The sequence below is a fragment of the Manduca sexta genome, chromosome 25, assembly GCF_014839805.1.
Source record: "Manduca sexta isolate Smith_Timp_Sample1 chromosome 25, JHU_Msex_v1.0, whole genome shotgun sequence".
Taxonomy (NCBI): Eukaryota; Metazoa; Arthropoda; class Insecta; order Lepidoptera; family Sphingidae; genus Manduca; species Manduca sexta.
This window is the reverse complement of record NC_051139.1, coordinates 16,044,966-16,068,662: the sequence shown is the minus strand read 5'-3', so window position 1 is coordinate 16,068,662 and position 23,697 is coordinate 16,044,966. Positions and strand designations below refer to the sequence as shown.

The window sequence follows — 23,697 nt, the reverse complement described above, 5'->3', positions numbered from 1 at the left end:
TATACAGCTTTTTAAGTTTATTCTGACTGACAGACTGACTTAGGTAGAACTTTACAGGTTACCCCACACAAGGATGGTTAAAACGAGCCAATTGTGGATTTCTAATGTACATTTACATTTGAATATCAAGCCGAGCATAACGTGCGTCTCATGGCCGCTGCACCTTAAAAATACCACACAGAACAAACTTCAAATTACTTCATAGAGCCACACTCCGCTCGCCACCGTAAGATCAGATGTAAAATATTAAAAATAAATCATAATTACCAGTCATTACACTGGCGACAATGTAGTTCAGACGAACACCACAGTTTTTGCACACTATTCTTACGAAATATACAAACGATGACACAGGTTCAAAAGACCTATCAAATACCAGCTATTAAATAAAGCAATGATACCGGGCATTACCACTTCTATGCGTATGATTCGAAGCAAAATAATTCATGATCGTTTGGTAATCAGGTTTGTTTTTAACGCTCTGTTGAGTTCTAATTCGCACAGAACACTGTAATTATACCAGTCCCGCAATATAATCATTTGTGATTTATTGATATATTACTTGACTGGAAAAAGAAATTAGAAAAAGTAATATTTTTTCACTTTCGTTACGCGGTTAAGGTGCGGTTGTAGATTTTTTGAATATGAATTGTGAACTAATTCTTCATTTTCATGAGATTCGAAGACCGCATTAATGTATAGGAATTTCAGACTCTTTACTTTAAAGGTATGTTATAATAACTTCATTCTTGGGGCTGCGACCTTCGCTAACCTTAATTTTCTGAAACACTGGTACAAGTCAGCACAGCGCACAATATTTTTCACGTAATATCCCAATAACTTCTCATCCTGGATCAAAAAAAATGAGATTTCACTTCTAATTACATAATAGGACCGGGTTCCCATTTGAAACTCACAAACTTTTTGTCCCGGTGAAACTGGCTATAAGACGAGAAAAAAAACTGTGGTAGTGTAATCAATAGCGGCCGTGACTAATGGGGGATAATTAGTAATCGCAGTTTCCTATCACGGCCGGACGGGTATGTCAAGGGCGTGCCGATTCGACGCGACTTCGCCAAACGCGTTCCTGCGATAGATATTTCCTGTGCATATGATAATGCGAATTAGCGAAGCACGGGTAAATACATGTTGGGTGTAGGGCGCTCACGTATGCAATTGCTTGGGTAAAGTTCACAATAGGCGTAGTTAGAATGATATACAAGGGTGGGCAAGTGTGCAAAACTAATAAAAATATCGTCGATTATCACGCTTATCAAGTTAGCGACAAGTTTTATACATATTTGGCTTCAATACGTTTTCTTCCGCTTTTGAATTTAGTTAAAATTTTATAGATTTCATAATTTTGGTCGTATTAAAAATTTATAGTAGTAGTAGGCTGCCTGAAAATCCTTTGGATGGGCACCACGCAATTTTGCGATGGGTATGGATGGCCCTTCCGGCCCCCACTCTAAATACACCTATGAGCGTCACTACTTACCGCACACATTATTTTGAATCGGAAGTATTTCAAACAACTACTTATTAGGATAGGGTACCACACACATTCGGACGACTAAAAAGGAGATAAGTACTTTAAACGGAGCTGTTATATTATATCCTGCAGTCGATAAAAATACTGTTTAAAATAATAACTATAGTCACAATCAAGACTACAACGAAACACAGTCTCGTTTTAATTAAATCCCAAATTTTGCAAAATAACAAGGCCGAAGTAAGTTAAAACTTTATGCTGAATCTGTCATATCCTCCAGCAAAGTTGTGCAAAGTCAATCAATTCTGACTCTCAACCAGTGGAAACAGTAAGTTCAGCAGTTTAATTAAACTTCCAAAATGACGTTTTCGACCGACTTACCGCTCATAAGTTAGGCCATTTTAACCCTTAAATGTCAATTGATCATAGAGTCTAAGTTAGTATCAGGTGAATCATGACGTGGATAGACTATTTGGTTGGGTTATTAGCCTTGGATGTAGTTAATTCTATTTATAACGTATTAGCTTTTACCAACGTCTTTTTACGCGAGAAAGTACTGTCGCATGATGCATCCATTTTAACCTTTCTTAAATGTTAATGTAATAGATTATGCGAAGTATAGCATCTAGGATTTTATCTACCATTTTTAACGGAAGCCCAAAAGCTTAACACTGGTAAAAATTGGACGCAATTACCTATAAGGCGAAGAAGATGAAATACTGAATCTGTAAACAATCTATACCAATGTTTAAAAATATTAATTTAGTTCAGGAATAACCAGGTTAGTAATTACATCAGCGAGTCTAAAAGGTTACACAACCAAACACTATCATAACTACATTATAAGTGTTACAAGATGACAAATCTAAGTTCAAAATCTGAATTCTCTTTTTTAATGCCTTCGGAATTATACAATCTTTTAAAAAGTAGTCCAAACCCAATGAATGCACTAATGTTTGGGACATTTTGTCTTTCGACTGCTATCATAATTACTTTGCCTACGTTATTTTTAAAACATTCACATCAAACAACTTCGATATTAATTTCTCTACCACTATTCTTTATTGAAGTTATGACGCAAATCAAATATTTTTTGTATTACCATCCGATACATGTTTGACGTCAATGTTCTAATACCATAATGGGTATAAAGTATTATTTCAGTTCGTTTTAGGCTCTGCTAAGTTTGCCTTAGGGCGCTTTTAGATGATCATTCTTTATTAGTCTGGTGATAATTAATCGTGGGTCCACCATGAGTGCTTTAGCCACCTCATTTGTCCCTTCAGGCATAAACGAAATATGCATATCTGGCAGCCCCGGATCTAGGAGGGAGCAAGCCAGGGCCCGTGTCCCGGGCGGCAAATTTATAGGGCGGCAAATTCACACTTGGCAGACGCATAAACAACTCATCATTAAGGCGATACCTCAAGGTCCATTTTCATACATTTTGTTTCACCTTTAATCTGGGTAACTAAACAAGTATTGGCAAGTAAAGAATTTAAATTCACGTCTAGTTAGTGATTAGTTCTCGCAGTTGAAAGAAAAACGTAAAAATAATTAATAATCATGGATATTTCTGCCTTTAAAATTTCGTCATATTAAATTTATTAGTTACCCAGATTAAAGGTGAAACAAAATGTATGAAAATGGACCTTGAGGTATCGCCTTAAAGCAACTTTGACTACTAAGACGTTCAGTACATTAAACACATAAATTATTTCCCGCTGGGCGCAAAATGATGGTGATGACAAAGGTAAAAATATATCCAAAAAATTCAAGATCCGGGACTGATATCTAGAATAAAAAGTTCATATTACAAAAGTTGCGTATTATCAGTACTTAATAAATAACATTATATAAATGAGTTATAAAAGAGTTTAACCAGTCTCCGAGCTACAAAAAGAGACTAGCCCCCTGACAGTTCATATAATCAACCAAAATACGACGAACGTCCAGCAGTCGACAGTATACATTCGAAAACGAAACCTGTTGTGCTTTTTGTATGAATGTTACGTAAAACAAGGCGGTTGTGAATAATTAAACACAATTAGATTGCTGGCGACACGCGGCCAGCACACTTAGATTCGCCTGTGAGAAATACACAAGTTACTTAACGTACAATGTGCGAAATTGGCAAAAAAATAAAAGGGGCCAAGTACGTTTGAGGCTTAGTTCGGTTGGTAATAGATAATGGGTTCATACTAACTGATGATGGCGGAGTAAAGTCAAAACTGCAGATAGAAATGTAGTATATATAATTGATATTGTTGTAGGAACATAACGCTGTATATCTTTTAAAAACAAGTCCTTACGTAGCATTCTTTATGGTATTTAGTTAGTACTCAGATGGCAAAGTCTATGACTAAATTACTTTATTAATTCTATACGGATTTCGCTAAAGAAATTTTTTGAACTCAAATTATGACAATAGATGTAAGAGTAAGCAGATGACTACTACGGCAACGTCTATCGATATAAAAGTGTTTCAAAACATCAACGGATTAAAATATACAATTAACTGCAACACAACGCAATCCCATGAAATATTAAGATGTTCCGCTGCCTACCCGCGCCGGGTGTAATTGCATCGAACAATGTCGGGAACACTGCGAAGGCGCTGTCACCATCGCCGCCACCGTGACCGTCGCGTTCCGTGAATAATAACGATCAAACGCGTGACGACGCGCCTGTTTCCTTTGTAAATTGATCAACACGCAAATCATGTTACGTTTGTTCTTCTCGCTTGGAACTTCAAGGTCATACGGTTTTGTTGGGAAGAGGTATTTTTGTATGGTTGATGGTCGAGTTGGTTTTTAAATTCATTGACGGAGAACCTTCAAATTTTTATATCATGTCGGGGGCTGTTAGCTTTTCTGCTTTAAGAAAATGTCTTTGCTATTCATATGCAATGGACTCCGTTTCCAGTTTCAGAAAACTTCAATTGAAAAGTTTGACAATTACTGTAGCTATCAGTTTCAGAAAACTATTCAATTTAAAAGTATAATAAAAATTGCTGTAGCTTTTTTATTTGTAAAGCATCTTGTATCGTAAATCATTTTTATGTTATCCACTTCTATCTAAGAAGTTGTTATTTTAATTTAGTAAAGCAGCTTTTTAATACGTTAAATAGACTTACGTACTAAGTTGATCTGCAAAGAAAAACGGGACAACTGACACCCCTTAACATGAACCAGATCTTACCTCACTGGTTCAAGTAGGTCGGAATCCCGTCAATTCATAATAATTTTATGTAACGTTGTCAATCACCTCTTACGAAACAGTATTACATAAATAGTTATTTAGTTAGATAAAATCGGAAACGACAATTTGTAGGGACTGGCGACGCGAGAATTAATAAACAAGCCATAGAATAAGCAATATACTAACGACAGAGCTAAAGCTGCGTGGTAATAAAAATGAAATGTCTCCACATCTTAGTTATATAGTATCCAAATTCATGTTACATTATGGCATATGAAAAAAATGTCCCTTATGATTCTATTAGAGTATGTTATTCCTTTTCAAAGTTAATAAGGGGGACGGCGCGTACGCAGTCCCCACTACCAAAAATTACGCGTCCGAGTTACCCACATTAGGGGTAATCGCAAGGGTCAACCCGTCCGCAGTGCAATGGACAGGCCTCGCCCTGGGGGAACCGCCTTCTTGATCACGGTGTCCCCTACGCCAGGTAAGTATGATTTCACTACGTTTCGCTAGCGTAGTCATGTTTCTGCGGAGAATCTTGACATCGCGATGTAGGTTACAGTATGGAATTGTACAACGCCATCTTGTGGCATAGAAGGAAACGTTGAACGCGCAAGTATGAAATAAACATGTATCCTAATTTCAGTATTCGTAATAAAATTCAAGCCACCAAAAAGCTTTTGGGAACTTCATAGTTAGACACAGTAAAATTAGGTGCTTTTCACCAAACTAACATAACAAATATTGTTGTTTTGGTTAAATAAAACAGTTAATAAAAGAGCATAACTAGATACGAAATATTGTTAGGATGGACATAAGTCAGAATACAATGTGCAAGCTTCACCGTAAACATGATGAATAAATAAAAAAAATAATGGGAATTAAATAATTTAATTATCATGTGAAAAAAATCAATAATTCGTAGAAATTAGAAAGGGTAAACAGATGCTGAGATGTTCTTATGTTTCATCTCACTAATAAACTTTTAAACAGAATTGTGCATGTAGACTACTTATTAGATATTAATCTTGTCTATTATATTTTCGTATGAACTCTTTAAGTTATTTATTTTTTGTTTGGGGGACGGCGCGTACGCAGTCCCCACTACCAAAAATTACGCGTCCGAGTTACCCACATTAGGGGTAATCGCAATGGACAGGCCTCGCCCTGGGGGAACCGCCTTCTTGATCACGGTGTCCCCTACGCCAGGTACGTATGATTTCACCACGTTTCGCTAGCGTAGTCATGTTTCTGCGGAGAATATTGACATCGCGATGTATCGTCAACATAGCGCCATCTAGCGACTAAAGTTGTAAGTTGTATCATGTGTTGTTAGTTCAATTCGGTCAGACTTTGAGTTTGTTATTTCTCTCCTTTTTTTTTGAAACAACATTCTTTATAAAATATATATTATGAAATAAAATTCGACTGTTGACTTCATTAAGAGACTGATTTAAAATCTGTATTGCCAGTTGTGTCAAAGGGCGCAATACTATTTTGTACTCTGAAAATAGAAAACGCTGCTTCATTACTTCATTGTATTTTTCCGTTACAATAAGTTTATTGAAATATTTAATATGAAAGTTTGTTGACCTCGTTTATTTCTTCACAAGGAATTTATTTCGGTTACTTTTCGTTTAGATATCGTCATTTAGTATACATATCAATGTTATATAGTTTGATAAATTTGGCGGTTTATTGAGGAAATTGTAGTATAAGACATAAACTCGAAACTTGAACTATTCTAGAAATGAAATACAGAAAAACATGTGGTGCCATGACCCTACATCAATAATCAAAGAATGCTTACTCTTCTCGGAGGCGATTTAACGTCCAACATGTACTTCAAAGAATATCCTCGAATTTTACCAAATCCTTCTAATAAACGTTTGTTTCTCAATCGGTTCTCCCTTGAGACATGCGAAAATCTCCCATGACAGAACAGACAAATCTACATTATCTCCAACCATTGCTTGAATCAGTCGATGACCTCTGATAAAACTATCAGCTTGGGAACCTGGCGGTCTATTGTCGATTCATAGTCATTTACTGTTATCGTATATGACATCTGTGTATGTGTGAATGACCATAGAGTAGGTCAAGTTGTTAACGATGGAAGCATGTTCAAACATGACTTTGATAATAATTAGGGGTTAGAATATTGGATTTTAAGAACATATCGAAGGGTAGCTAAGGAATAATATACCTTAATGTTAATGATCGGTTAAATGATCAGAGATATTAAATGACTTTCAAGATTAAATGTCACTACGCTTTACACATGACCTGAATGCTCTACAATTAAAAGTCCAAACGGATGCAGATTTAATATTTCCGTCATAAGTAAAAAAAATATCGAACACAAAGAAATACACGTAAGTAGCCAATAGTCTTGCATTGAAACGGTTCAGGGCCCTGTACCATAGCTATAAAACTTTCTGATTCAAAAGTCACAATAATCAAATTTTTTATAATTTTTATTTCACGATGAAATCCAAATGTTTTTCCTTTTTGTACATGACGAGGTAAACAATGTTAGGTACGTTAGCGGCAGTTATCGAAGCTTGTGTTATTCTGTACAGTTTGCTAAGTGCAAAACGTTGAGGGCACTTAGCAGAGCTATCGTGGCGTTGAATACATTACGCCACCACTTGATGTAAACACTTTATCAATTTTCAAATGTATCAGATTGGCGTTGCCCGCCCTGCCGCTTGCATTTTGAATCTCATTTTTCATATTACTTTCGTTGATGGCATTTAAGCGCATTTTATGTGCACTATATTGTGTTTTGCTAAAATGTTATTCCATTTCTTTTCACATCTTGCAAATATAATATTGTTATGCGATTCCGTTCTAACCACATTAGTTTATTGCATTTTCGCCTCATATTTAATAATAATAATATGGTTCATACAACACATTGAATCATCGAAGAAATATACATAAAAAAATGAATTGTTTACAAAATTTGTATCTACACATCTCTGTTTGAATTGAAAAATTCCAAATCTCACCGACATATTTCCAACCATTAATTTGTAATATTAAACCGCAAATGCAACGGCGACGAACATCATAAATACTACCGTAACCCATATCTTTCGACAATGTTACAAAATCCCACACAAATCCCGACAAATCATTATTACAAGCGATAAAGAGGCTTATCGAACACCCACAGCCCTTAATTACAGCGGCCATCATCGACACCGACATTTTGGGACGGCTGAAGGTCGAAACACGAAGGGCCGTGACGTCAACCGGAGGTCAAGTACGATTTGAGGAAAAAAGGGTTCGCACCCCTTACAACAAAAAGGCTCGTGACAGTCAATCAATTGTGAGGGTTCACGGCCGGTCATCAGGAAAATTGTTTTGGGTGGGTTTTGGAATACAGTGAATAGAGTTTATCAAATTGTAGTGGCATTGTAGTATTAATGGTGTTGTATTTTGTAAAGCAAAATATATCTTAATTCTAGATAATTTTATCTTCGAAAGATGTTATTGACTAATCACACTTTGTAAAAATACAAATGCCACTCTATTCTCATGGGTATTATTACTACGATGGACTTGGGGACTACAAAAACAAAGAATTGAAACTATTTGTGGACATATACATTTGTTTCGGTGCAGGAATTGTACTTCTGTACATAAAAGCCTGCTGCTACGGCAATAGAAAATAGATCATAATAGATTATTTCCATTACATAACCAGATCATCAATTATTGCTAACGATAAATCCGTTAAACTATAAAATGTTCACGTAAACCGCGATTGAAATAAGGAAATTGTGTGTAAAAATACATTTTTACACACAATATTGATAAACTACAGTTTATCAATGTTGCAACGTCTATCTGTTGTACGTTGGCACGCGAACACAGGTTTCGGGTAAACCAGTTCTTAAATATCTGCACTTATAGCACTTTATGATTTCGTTTTTGCATTCTTGTTTACCTTAATGTAAAGGGTATTGATCTCTTGATTATACGCAGGATTAAGTGCTGGTGGTAGGATATATATATTATATCCACCTGGATAGCGACCACCGTACACAAGGTGTTAAAACCTGCCATAGTGCCCCTCGTAAGTGTCGCGTTCCTGTGGTAGCTTTTGCGTACACAAGGTGTTAAAATCCGCCATAGTGACCCATATAAGTATCGCGTTCCGGGGTCAGCTGGTGTATATCCGGTTAAAATAAGCCGGCATAATTGTGTCGACTACAGAGGGGTAATCATATCTCGTGGGTCGATATTCTATTGGACCCCACTCTACTTACCATCAGGTGAAGTGGGGTCACTTTGACATGCACGTTTAAAAAAAAAATAACAAAAACGTGAAGGAGAGAGAAAAGAACACTACTCAAAAAAGATAATCTTAAAATATCTATATCTATATCTCTTTTGAGCCTATTAGCCTTATGGCAGCGCATTTCTTATGTTGTGGAAATGGGAGCTATCTGGATTACGAATCTTAGCGAGGACACTTTAGATTTGCTTTTTATCCAAATTAAAGGCTATAACAGCAACAGGTTCTTTTCATCTCATTATGGTACTGGCAACATTAAACTCAATGAAACAAGGACACAGTAGTTGAATGTTTTAATCCTTTAAATGTATTCCACATTTTTAAACAAAATAAAATTTCCAAAATTTTGACTGAATTATCTATAGTTCATCCAGCAACATCACCTCCATCATATTTATTCTCAAAGACAACTTTATTATCTCGAAATGCAGAATAATACCACGTCATTTGCTATTTTTTTTTGTTCTTTAAAATTACATCAATTTTTGTAACGTGCATACTAACGATCCATTGTGTGCATCGCCACGCTGACTTTGCTCACGATAATTTGCTTTTTTTCATGCAATAACACTGTCTAGATCTCGCCGTCTAGTCATTACGTTTTTGTTACAAAGGACCTCGTTAAAAACAATTTTTATTTGTATCTGCTCTCTGTTTTTATTTTGTTAGATGTAGATCATATAATTCTGGGATAATTGGATGCTAGAGACATGTTTTGTCTAAATAATCCTATAACTAAGCAGTTGTAGTAATATAAAGATTTTTTTTTAACTGAACGGTTTTGAAAAACTGGAACTACTAATTTTCAAATATCTACCCTTTAATTAAGGGCCCTAACTGAGAATACACTAAAACTATAAGACGATACAGTATTAAAATGAGGTCACTGGTTTTAAAGTTGCCGTTAGGTATTCAATTAAAATCCGTATTCGATTTGAAGTTTTGAATTTGATCAGTTACTTATATGGCTAACGGTACGCCTAGAATATCATGGTTTTCCACAAAAAAAGAGTAATCTTTCCCTCATTCCCAGTAATACTTTAAAAGTACTGTACACAATAAGTACACTGTAGAATAAAACACTGTAATACTAGATTAAAATAAAATCTTAGAAAAAAATTGTAGCAAAAATTCTACAAAGCTAATGATAACCTCTATTATATCAGCTAATAGCAAGGACTCCGTGGCGCAACGGTAGCGCGTCTGACTCCAGATCAGAAGGTTGCGTGTTCAAATCACGTCGGGGTCATCCTTTCCATTTTGTGGAACAAACCTTTTTGTATTTTAAAATTATTTAAGATATAAACGGTACGCAACATTTACTGCAAACGTAATTTTATTTAAAATCACAAATAATCATTTACGAATCCAAATACAGAATTGGTGCGTTAATTTTAGTAATCATCGAAAAAAAGGAATGTCTTTTTTACTGTAGAAAAGAATCGCGTGGGAGGAACTGTAAACATGTGCTAGAAATAATTAACTCTATTATATTATTTTGTTTCATAGTCAATTCACAATTCACAATTCACCACTAGCTTCTCCTTAGCGCCATACCTATTATTGTAATAAATTCTAACAGCTCATGTCATAGGACCTTTACCTTTACAACTGGCTTATCTAGTTGTAAACGTCCCTACACTTGAGGTTAAAATGCCTGTTTAGTTCATTATTTTGTCCTCCCCTTTGCTATGGAAGGAAGTGGACTATTAATATTTCCAACTCCTCCCTATCTTTCTATTTGATTAATTTCGTTGCGAAATAATGACAAATTAGTGTTCCCTTAGACTCGCCGAGCTTCACCGCTCGGTATCATAATTGCGTACCACTGTTGTTCCAGGCTTACAGGTGTTGTGGTGATGCGTGTGAGGGCGGGAAAGCTTTTCCTAAAGACCATTCCCAAATTAAGTTCCACTAAACACTTGCCTCAGATGAAAAAAACCCTGGATGATGTATGAAATTCTTAAAAAAATACGTTTACTGCTAAGAAATATCAAAACATACCTTCACCTTATAACATCAACAGGATAAATCACACTGAAACTAGATAATGGGTCTAACCACTCACTTATCTGATCGAAGATTGGTTGCAGTCTCCGATTTGGGAGAAAGAGATGGAAATATCCGTTAGAGAGAGACAAACTTACAGATTACTCAATGTAGTTAGACTACGGTCGCCGCTATCGTAAAGCCTTCAAATATCGGGAGGGTGAACAGGTGCAAATTGTACACATTTTAAAACCAATACTTGGCTGTATATTCGATATTGCCTAAGGAAACGTAGAGGACCGTCGACTGTTTCGGTGGCGTAGTTGTAATGCATGCGCGGTATTACTTCCGCTCTGAGGTTTAGAATTCAAAAGTCGAACAAAGTGATATTGGGTTCTTATTCTCAGTATCACGTCGGAGCCTCAAATGTGTGTCCTATATGGCGGTAGGATTGCTCCCTATCATACTATGGGTTAGTATACATAACGCAAGAACATACGGTGGAACGGGTGTACTAGTTGCACCGCTGCCTACCCGTTCAGGGTTAAAAGGGCGTGTGTTTGTTTAGTTGTTAGGTGACCAAACTTATATTAACAGCAATGACCCGTTAATACCAGGAAAACATTCTTAAGACTGCGAAAGTTGTGTTTTTGAATTTAATTATTAAACTTTAAGAATATAATGATAAATAAAAGCACTAATTAATAACACTTCTTTGTGAGATCGTTTCCACGGTCTAGTATAAGGGTTCTGAACTGAAGGGTTCGATTTAGATAATTTTTAAGAAATACTACCGTTGCTATTCTTATAGCATTATTAGATACAGTAGAAAAAGAAGCAAACAACCAAGTCCAAACATTACTCGACATTTGCATTAGGTACGTAAGTATTGGGCGCACAAAAACATAATGTTGCGATGATTGCATCCGCTGACGGGTAAAGTACAGTTTTTGCGCCTTATCCGAAGTACGTTAGCTAACACCCGCGATTTCATTCAAGCTGTCGTGGGTTCCCGTGGGAATCTCTTGATTGGACGTGATAATGTCTTTCATGAAGTCCCGGCTATTACCTTTTTATAATCTAATGATTAGTACGTATTTAATGGGTTTAAGTACGTAATTGTTAATTTATATTTTACTTACTAGCTAATGTATTTACGTCTGGATTACTTATTTTAAAATAAACATTATTTTGGTACTTAATTGTAAGTTGATTGTAGTTTTGATATGAATTTAATTATCAACTTTATTATGCTAATAGAAGTGGCCTTGGCTGCATCATAATGCAGGTACTTATTACTTCTGTAGAAGAAAAAGAAATAGCTTACAGCTTCTGATTTTTGAACCTTCACATTTTTTTTAATATTCTTATAATTAGGGTTTTTGAATATCCAAAGAGATTTTGGACTAATAAGAAATAAATGATTCTTCAAATTAAATCAATACACTGCGTATTCACGCTTTACAAACAACAGTTTTGCTCCAGAAGATGCACCACCAATACATCTCGTTCTACCCACTTTCTAATTTGTTAGACTAAGCGTTCTGCTACATGTGATATGGCGTTAAGTCCACTCTAGTTAGTGTTGTCCTTGACCGGTTCGGTTTGGCGCAGTTGTTAGCAACTGGGACAACGCTAATGCGCTCTACTGGTGTGTCAGCTTACTGCTAGAGTTGGGAAAGTACTGCTTTGGCTTCGTATACATTCTTTACTGTTGAAATGGGACGTAAATATACAAATGGTTTAACCCATGGTAAGTGAATACGTATAGAAATTAAAATTATCAGAAAAATCGTCAATGCGGTCCAGGATTTAACAGGAACCGAAATATATTTAATTTTATTTGTTAATTGTATCAATTGTTTATTCTTAAACTGATGTGTGAAGCAGAAGAATAGTAACAAATTGTAAACTTTGATATCTGGCCGCGTAATACTTTTCATTCACATACATCTGTCACGACTTAATCACGAAGAGTTTTGTCGTAATTTTCATAAAGTCATTTACTAACCCCAACACTATACCAACCGTAAGCCACTTAAATAAAGTTGTAATAAAATTGTAAACTGCAGCAACACTAATTATAGTGATGAATATATTCTCGACGCTTTAAAATTAAATTGAAGTGAACTTGTATGAGCGTACAGAGGCACGACAATATACTACGGTATAGGAGTGGTTGGATGAATGTTGCAAAGTTTCGATGCTTGTTAAAGCTAAGTAAAAGTTGAAGCCAGAATTTCAGTTGAATGTAATGTTTTATATGCCCACGATGAGCGCTGTCTTAATGAGGATCAAGTGTACTCTTAATTAAGCCGTGGAAATGTATGCCGGCATGCATGTAATCTCGTGTCTTTTTAAAGTATTAAGACACAATTAGACGGCATAATTGGGGCCACGAGACTTAAAAGGTTTTGCGTTGAACAAATTGAATGGTGCATTAAGTGGAGAAATTAATTTACAGTACCCAGGAAATAATATAAAAGTACATTGGCCAAATATAACTTCGTATGGTACACAATATAATATAGACCATTAGTTAAACATATTTGACATTCTCTCAATCGGGTACCTAAACTTTTAAACTGTATTAAAAACATCACGCTTTGACCCTATGTAGTGACTAGAGATAAGATTCCGATTAGATACGCATCTCTATCTGGGTCAAATGTGCTAAAAGTGTTCCAATCCAATTTTCAATCTAGATTACAAAAACTCAATTTGTAGGCTTCGCAAATCGAAAAGTCGGTGACAGAGGGTTCGGTGAAGCGTTGCAGATTGCGACCTTGCGAACCCCTTTTATGATAGTTTTTTTTCAATTGGCGCGATGCAAAAAATATGCAGACCGTTTAGTCATAACCGGATTTAGAATTGGGTGCAATGGAAAATTTTGGTAGTTAAATTCACACTTTAGACCATTGTTAATGATGCTAGAGTTGGAAATGAAGACTTTTAAAGAATGTAGGAAACCAAAAGACTAGAAATATCTTTTGAAGTAAACGAGTTATGGTTAACTTTCAAGATTGCCATGCTTTGAAGGTTGATTAGCTCTAGCTGTAACCATCCAGGATTTAGCTTGCTCAATATTTTGTTTTATAATAAGTCTTGAGAATGTTCTCTTATTAGAGATTCTACCAAGAAATAGCTCTAGATATTACTGTGGTAGCAGCGCTCAGCGTTCCGGTTTGATGGCCATTGAAGAGAGTCGTGGCATCACCATTGTCTATAACGAGGCGTGTCGCTTACCATCAAGCTAGCTTGTTGGTCATCTCATGCAATTGAAGTATATAAATCAACTTCAAGTAAGCCTATATATTGGATAAACCTTTTCAAACATCGATCCATTTACCACCGCCAATCTATTTCAATTTACACGAGTAAATTTTACGCAAACATTATCTGTCCACAGTAGCTGTTAGTTACCTTTACACAAGACAGTTAAAACAGCACGGATTTACTTAGTTGCATGTAATTCAATACGGGCACCGGATAGCCGGCAGGCAGGGTTCAAGGGCCGTTAGTAGCCGCATACCAGTTTGTCCACAGTACTTAGTGCTTAGAGCTGCACTAGCGAACTAGAACATTCAGGAAATATCGAAATGAGAACTGAATGGTATACACAGTAAGATATATTGTATTTACACTTTTACTGTTGATTGCTAAAGACAGACTCTTAATGCGGAACTAGTATGCCTTTCGAAAAGAAAAAGCTTTGAATTTTTGGAAGGTGTAAGAAGTCCTTCAGTGTGTCGTAAATTGGAACAAAAACTGGAACCTGACCTAAAAGATAGATTAATGATTAACTCGACGTAAAGGTAATGATGAGGTGTTGCAATTTATTACTGTTGAAACAGGAATGACAGGATGTGTAGGTGGTGAGGCTACATCAGTTGAGGACAGTGGCGATAAGCGTCAGTAATATGGAGATGAACGAGATACGGATGCTTTAATCATTGCATTGACATCACCGTCATGAGGGAAGATAGCGGCTCACTCAGTCACAGATAAGGATCAGATGAAATCGATATAAACTATTAGCCCCGTAGTAACAGGCATAAAACAGTTTGTCAAGGTACAGAAATTGCGTATAATACTAATGCACTGACTATTATTTTAAGGTAATCCGACATTTTTTCTAGTCATTTTTTATTTCAAAGTTTTGACAAGTTTGCAGTTATAAGCACATATATTCCTAGGTACGTTTTAAATTACCAAAAGTTAGAATCTCTTTTATACAGACCGCCATAGCTAGTATGATATATGTTAACGATTCACCTTTCGACGATTTTATACCCAAATGCACCTAAAATATATGACGTTCAATTTAAAACTTATCCACGCATCACCAACCTTTAACATACAAACAATTGCGTAACCATTGTAAATAATACCTTCGTATAATTATATAATATGTAAATTGTTAATCACGCAAGGTAACGCAATAGGCCATACATCCGGAAGTCGTTTCAATATCCGATGACAGACGGCTACCAAGGGCCGACCGGACGTGCGTCCCACACCGTTGCGGTGACAACAGTAATTAAATTTCTCGAATATATTACCAAAGGATGATTAACGGTGAAAGAAAATATAAGCTATCCATCCGATAGTACTTTAAGGATTTTAAAGATATTCAGTTATCGTACTATATCCCCAGAAATTAAATGTTTTTTTTATTGCTTTGAATAACGAGACGAGCTTGCCGTTCGCGTGATAGTAAGCGATACGAACGCCCATAAACAGCAGAAACACCATCTAATACCTTGAATTACAAAGTATTGTTTGGTATTCCACTGCGCTCGCCATCCTGAGACATGAGATGTTAAGTCTCATTATGTCCAGTAGTTTCACTGGCTACATGTCCTTCACACCGGAACACAACAGTGACTAGACACTACTGCTTGGCGGCAGAAATAGACATTGCGGTGGTACCTACCCAGGCGGACTCTCACATATGAGATACCCACCATCACCAAAAATGTATAAAAACTGTACATTCTTTTGAAATAAATCTTTTCTCAAAACACCAACTGAAATAATTGGCAAGTATGATGTCTGGATGTCAAGTGTACTTCAGTACTGTTTATAACTTAATAATATGAAGTTCTGGAAGATGTTCCTATAGTTGACTTCAAAACAAGTTGGATGGATACTAGTTGCATCCTGTTCCATGCCGCACTACAGCAATAAGCATCTTTTAGATGAAAATATACATGAGACCCATTGAGAAATGTTATGTCTTTTGTTGATTAATATTGTATTTAACTATACTATTTTTACCATAAGAGGAAATGAAAAAATAGGTCTAGTGTCATAATTTTGCTGTTAAGTTTAAGAAACCCAAACATAGACCTTCATTAAGATTTACCTAGTCTTTGTTATTAAAGTGGCAAAAAAGTCGCGACATGTCAATCAATTCATATCATATTATTCCCCTTATCGACAGTTATCAAAATGATAAGTCATTCGCAGTCATTACCAAATACCAATGGATAATGTAGACCTCATATTTACCAAGGTCTTTGTGTGGGAAATATTAGAATATGTTTGAACCAAAATTATTTATTAAACCCTGAATGAGTGAAAACCTTCTTTGCCTGATGTTGAGTATTACAATTAACAATGTTGATAATTTTGTACTTGGTCTAATTTGCAATCAGTCAACAGAATAGAAAAAAATTGGCAGTAAGTTTCAGTGTTGCTGATAATAATTTTAAAAAATTATGCACTGTGTAGCATAATGCTTATGCATAAAGATTTGGGTATTTGAATCACATAATGCCTAATAACTAGCTTGTTAAATGTTCCTGCTGGAGGACAATGCCAAGAGACTGTTGCATGACAACAAAAATATAGACAGATGATACCTGTGTGTTTTAAAATATGTGTAAAACAATACATGTTTTTATGTATCTTCTTACTTTTTAATAATGAGACAAATTAAATAGCACACTCAGGGGTGTAGTTTCCATGGAGCTAGGTAGTGCAGTATCCCAGGGCCTCCGAGACCAGGCAATCTCCTTTTTTATTTTGTGTTGGAGCCTTTGATTACCTATTTATGCTAATGATTAAACCTGATATACACTCATAGTAATTAACAAAAGCAACTCTACAGAAATTTTATATTACAACACCACACTAGTCACCCTAAGACATTTGAAATGAAATCTCTCCTTCATCATCCAATTACATGAATCCCTCCTAGCCGAATTTCAGCAATGGTGGCTAATCTCAAAGGAGATCAGCAAGGTTTGTAGGATGTATTATAGTACACAAGTTTGTCTGCAATACACAGGTGGACTCACTGTTTCTTCACTCTTATAGTCTGGTAAGACAATCCAACATGACCAGAGAGAGATATCAGGTGCAGGACTTGGCATTACAGGCTTCTCAAGGCACGGGGGTATCACAATGCCAACTTTGTGACTCTGAACTGCGATAGAATAATTTTAAAGATGAAAAACCCAGAAACAATTGTTTTGCCTCCACCTGGGATTTGAACACAGGACCTCACCCGGTAGTCGTACTTGTATTGTGTACAATTACAACTACGCCATTGAGGCAGTCCATTACATAGTTTGCTTATTTAAATTAGACCAGTGTAGCAGCTATACTTATAATTCTCACATTAATATAAGATGCTCAAACACAGCTGTGAGATAATTCTTATATCCTTGCAAGCAAACTTCTAATACAAACAAACTAGTAGATTCAGAGACTAATAGATTCTAACAAGAAATTTATAAATAGATAAGAATTTGGTATAAGAAATCTAATTGAGATTGTATCCTAACATAAAGAGTTCAGTTTTTTTATAGTTTAATGAACTGATCATTCAAATATAAAGATGCTTATTGATCAACTGATTTGTTTGATTCACATACCAAAATGATAGTTAAAAAGATATATATTAGTATTTAAATATATACCAATAGGATACTTAAGTAATTATTTTTATAGTGATATTATACTTATTTAGCATTTTAAAATGTCACAATAAGGTTTTCACTTTATTCTTATATACTAAATATTTTTTATGATAACTATTCTCTCAGTTATTGGTGTAATATTCATTGTTTTTAGTTTTTACATTAAGGTGTCTGTGTTGATGTTTTGTTTCTGTATACATTAATACATCATCTGCCTGTTACAGTAAAGTTTATTACAATAGTTATATATTTTATAGTTCAACGTGTCTATAAGTTGTTAATTAAATAAATAGGCATCTTGTATACCCACATCACAAAAAATAAATAAAAAACTTACCGATTGTACTTCAGAAAGATAGACGCAGCTTAAATATTACTCTTAATTCACAAAGTCACAAAAAAACTTCCGCGTTTTTTAAAATCACATCAAAGACTATTGTTTATTTATATTAAAATTCAAATAAGATTCGTAAACAGAGACGCGCGTTTATAAAATTTATCTGTTTTTTGTTGATTTGATTCTACTGATTTGACATTTAGTTGTTGACACTTGACAGTTGCCGGTTAGAAGATTTGAAATAGGGACGCTTCCTCTATTAAGAATGTTTGCAAGAACCAACAAAATTCCTTTGTTTTTATGAATCTTTAAATACATCCTACAATATCATAAAAGTGACGCTGTATTTTTTATTAATACACATTTTAGGGATACAGATAAGAAGCATGACATAAATTAATTATACTATAATTAATGGTATAATGTTGCATAGTACGTTTTTTATTCAATTTACACGTAATGTAAAAATATATTTAGTACAATTACCAGTAAAGTTTAATATAAAAATATGGTTATTCGCAAGGCTGATTTGATTGTCAACTACTTTGATATTATGAATTTAACCATATCGGTTAATACTAAATCAATAAGATTGAGATATCGATAAAGTAAGTAACAAAATGTTTTAACACCACTAAATGTCAATTGTCAAGAGAATTGTCATCTCAGCACAGTGTCAAGCAAATGTCAAGTATTTTTTTTACTGCTCTGGACATTAGCCTATTGAGCTCGTCTTGCATTATAATAAAAGTTCTTTATAATAATTATTCAAGAAGGTGTTCAAACAACTGACAATACTTCCATGGTAGATCGCATATAGTGGAATAGTGGTTGGTAAAATATCCTGTTCTTCAATAATTCCGTTACCGATTTAGGTACATTAGATTCTGCTTTTAGTCAATGAAAATAATTTATTGCAGGTTTAGCTTGGAGCAGAATAAAAACTAAAAAATAATTTTATATTACGTAAGTATATACTGGTTACCAATTTTTGAATTGAAAACTTTTTAGGGGGTTTTTCAGCACATTTTTCCAATACAATATTTTTGGGAGTTGGTAATCCTGTTAGTATAAACTTGGAAGGAAAATGTAGGAAAATATAATGGATGGGATTCCCTAGGTTGTAGCAGTGGTATCTGTATAATTATTTAAAACATAGATTTGGGAATTGACATTTTATTAACATTATTTATTATAAACACAGTACTTATATTAGTTTAGAAACAAAATAAGAGACATAGACTTGGTTATTTTCATAATGTAGTCATTTAAGTGCACGCTTAAACCGATAGATAATAACATCCTTAAAATGTGTACTGGTAAGTGATACTGGTAAGCGGCGATAGCCTACTTGGGTGTGGAATGGACTGCCAAGACGAATGTCCGTAGGTTCAAATCCCAAGTGCACACACCTCTGACTTTTCTACAATCATGTGTGTCTTCTTTGTTAATTTATCGTTCGCTTTAACGGGGAAGGGAAACATCGTGAAGAAACCTACACATCTGAGAAGTTCTCTATAGGAATTTCGAAGGTGTGTGAAGTCTAGCAACCCGCACTAGGCCAGCGTGGTGGACTAAGGCCTAATCCCTCTCAGTAGTAGAGGAGGCCCGTGTTCAGCAATGGGCATGTATATAATACAGGGCTGATATTATTAAGTGATAACAGAGGCTAAGTCTAAATTGCGTGAATAACTGCTATCATCCAGTTACTTCATAAAAATATTTACTGTTATACTTAATTACCATATTTTTTTTGTAAGCCCTTACAATTTGCTATTAAAATGGGATACATCTAAAGATTTTCCTGATTTGCTTAAGTTTTATTAATGAAAAAATGCATCACATCTTAGTAATATAATATACATTTATCTTTTAATACAGCTTGTAATCCTTTATATTATTTTTTTTCAAAATCACAGCAATCACTTTTTTAAGAAAAATGTTTAGGTACTAGTGTTTACCTACCTATTTCATTCAGTGTAAAAATCATGTAAAATTTAATTTTAAAATATTATAATAGTTCTCATTAAAAATATTTTTTCTGATAAGAGTTTCATTTCTTAGTCCACAAACTAAAAGTATTAGTTAGTAGGCAGGTAAGTAGTTCTAAATTTATGCTTATTCACGCTACTTAACCAAAAAATCGCCCTTATGTTGTCGTTAGACCCACGTAGGTTGTCACTTGGTGTTGACCTGGGTTCAATTCCTAGGTTAAGCAATTATCGCCATTTCTACCTCTTATGTAAGTGTAGTCTATTGTATGTACACTTTTCTTTAATACCTTGACATATGTGCTAAGTACAATAAAGACTTTAAAATTAATAAAAATAAATAATTAAGTACTTACCTAAGTTGTATGATTTGAGAATAAACGTGCCTAACTTGAATTGAAATGCAATTTCCTTTCGTTAAGGCAATATTATTTAGGTACAGATATTGAATTGTCACAATTAGTTCTTTCGGCTCTCGGGCTGCCGATCGTAAGTTTTGGATGCGTAAATCAGATCAGGCAACGCCTTATACGGCTTTTTATAACTTTTTTTTCGATACCAACAATATTATATGGAATTAATATAATAAAGGTTCCGTAGGCTGGGCATACGCCAGACGAAGGCACCACTAATAGCTCTTAATAATAAATATTTAATACTTTCTAAAACTATTACAATTTGAGTGAATGAACTATACTGGTTCCTATTTCAAAATCCATCAATTCACCCTGTGCGAATGTCTTAACAAGGCCATACGGATGCTGAGTCCGTGACCCGTAGAAGGCATGCGTTGCCAAAAAATTCGATAAACGGTATCCAAGCAACGTTCAATACGCACAGTAGATTGTATAGACGGTGTACATCACGATATACTTATGTATGTGCTGTTAAGGTGATATAAAGGCATAAATCAAGGAACGTGAGTACTCTATAGCTGTTTCTTTCTAATGCTTCTAGTGTGGCCCAAATTACTTCAATACTGCACGTTTAGCGACTTTGTTACATAACGTTTGACTGCAAATAGAATGGTACTTAGTTGGTGTTTGAAATAATCTTGAATGTTAGGTAGTTTGTTTAGAAATTACTTGATATAGTTTTCATATTTTGTCTGTGGGTTTATACTTAATGTCACCCACACTTCATTTCAAAACCGTGGCCGTCTAGAATTAGATGCGCAACACTGTTTTATAGTAAAATATCTATTGCAGGGTCAGTAAGATATCAAAATGCCTGTAGCCTTTTCCTACCTACAATTCACTTACAAACGACCGATATAATCTTCGTTGGTTGATAAGAGTCTTTATAACTATTCCTTACAAATTGAGTTTCTTTCTGTCTATTCGTTGAAATTCTTTCATTGTTTTTTGGAAATTATGATTTTCAAGCCTATCAAAATGGGATTTAATAGAAATGCAATAGTATGTGAGTTCGCGTGCAATTTAGAGCTTATTTACATTCATGTAGACATGCATGAGCAGATAACATCTCGGTACGAGGCTTTATGTCCAACAACAGATATCGTATGACAAAACAGTCACATAAATCAATTGCACATAGTTGTAGGCTATTTATTTCGTATTCATTTTATTTCATATATAGGCTATTTGTAGGTAAATTTATGACTTTTATTCCGAGAAAAAACTTTTAAACGCTCAAAGCCTGAAGCAAAAATTTGTAGAACAAGGGTCTTCTATCGTTATTGCTAAATTCTTACAATATAGCATGACTAGCAAATACAGCCCATTATTGCTCACCCCACTTTAAGTTAGAAATGGTAAAGTTAACAAGGCGTAATTAGTAAACCCATCAGGGAGCCACCACTGCTTGGTACGGTATTAGGAACTAGGGTAGCAACTTCTAATGCACCGTCAATGCGCTGTATTGATTAATTAAACTTTTAACTTTTCTATGCGGTGCAATATTGTCATGAAAAATAGGTTCGCGGTGGTATAACCTTGATTTTCTAGGTTTAGCCAATTGCTAAGTCAATTGAGCCGCGTAGCTGCCTGGAGGATTGGTTGGCAATTTACTCTGAAAACAAACTACATTATTCAAATTGAACCGAATATGCGATCTGTTTCTTAAATCAGGCAGCAATAATCCGGTTGAATTATGGAACATTCAAATACAAGTAATAAATCTCCATTTGGGTGAATGTTTATTTGAAATACAATTTTGTTTATCGATCGAATTTTGTTTCCTATGAAACAATTGCACAAACCCATTTTCAAATGAATAAAGTTGGAAGAGCTTTTGGTAGAGCTATACAACATGGATAAACCTTTCGAACGAGGATAGATTTTTTTCAAAAACTTTAGTGACGTGAATGCAACACGGTGAATTCCACCGTTAAACATCGCGCAAATACTATTAACTTATGCTGAGAAATACTATACTATTTGCTATGTAACATCAGATGTTTTGTCAATCTCAGCAAGTGCAGTGTTTCTGGACAATAAGTAGATAGCCCCACATCTTATTACATGGGACGTAACATAGCTTATGGAATGCGTTACACTTCCAACTACCACAGAAGTAGAAAAAGACGTTATGTTGTGTATGTGAATGCTGTAGACATTGTCTGGATAGAGCCTAATTATACGTACTTTACTTACTAGTAAATATTTTATCAAAAATGCTTTTATTGCCAACAAGGTCATGAGTTCAGGAAACAAGCAGCTGAGTATGGCAGCGAGCGCTATAGCCTTGCGTGGAGTCCGGCTGTTCCTGACAGCGGGTCGGGCTGCGGCCCATCGTTCCGCGCCGCCCCCTCCCGCACCGCCGGCGCCCAAGCCGAAGCCGAAGCCGAAACCTATCGTCTTCGGAAGCCGACCACCGCAGAAGGTGTTCGATATGCTCTTCAAGACTACCAAGTTTAACAAGTAAGTTATGTTTAGAATTGTCTAAAAGTTCATTTATTTAGTGCAAGCGATTGGTATTGTATGGGCTGTGAATCGAGGGTTCTGGGTTCAATTTCTAAATAGGGCGGTACTTTATGCAAGTTCTAGTTTATGTTGTACACACGTCATAGTAATAAATTATATATATTTTTTTGTTATATAGATCGACAGCAGTATAAAACCACAAACACAATTTGTCTGTTACCTTCAGGGCCCTTATTCTGTATGATAGTGTAAACGCGTAACGCGGCCGTGTCATGTTATCTTCGAGAAATCTGCGTGGAATGGTATTCTGTAAGCCAAATTTCTATAGTCCTAAACATGATGCGTTGTGTTACGTGCTTGTTACGCACTGTCAAAATAACGTGTGGGATAGAGAATAAAGCCCCAGATTTTAGTAGTTACAGAAGTTGTGTAGGTTGCCCAAAAAAATGCCTTCTGCGATCCAAATTCACATTTTTCTTGATACCTACGACCTAATTACTGCTATGGGTATGAGATAAATTTAGTTATGGTAAATAAAGTAAGGAAACCTACAAAAGACAT

At 35.2% G+C, this 23,697-nt stretch overlaps 2 non-coding genes and 1 pseudogene across 2 annotated transcripts; 1 reads left to right on the top strand and 2 right to left on the bottom strand.

Annotated features, from left to right (window-relative positions):
* Nucleotides 1-5,026: 5,026 nt before the first annotated feature.
* On the bottom strand, nucleotides 5,027-5,188 carry LOC115449116. Its single transcript, XR_003939146.1, has one exon. It is a non-coding gene; the product is annotated as a U1 spliceosomal RNA (small nuclear RNA).
* Nucleotides 5,189-5,774: 586 nt separating this feature from the next.
* Nucleotides 5,775-5,913, bottom strand: LOC115449125 (annotated as a pseudogene).
* A 4,269-nt stretch (nucleotides 5,914-10,182) lies between these two features.
* Nucleotides 10,183-10,254, top strand: Trnaw-cca. Its single transcript has one exon. It is a non-coding gene; the product is annotated as a tRNA-Trp (tRNA).
* Nucleotides 10,255-23,697: the final 13,443 nt, after the last annotated feature.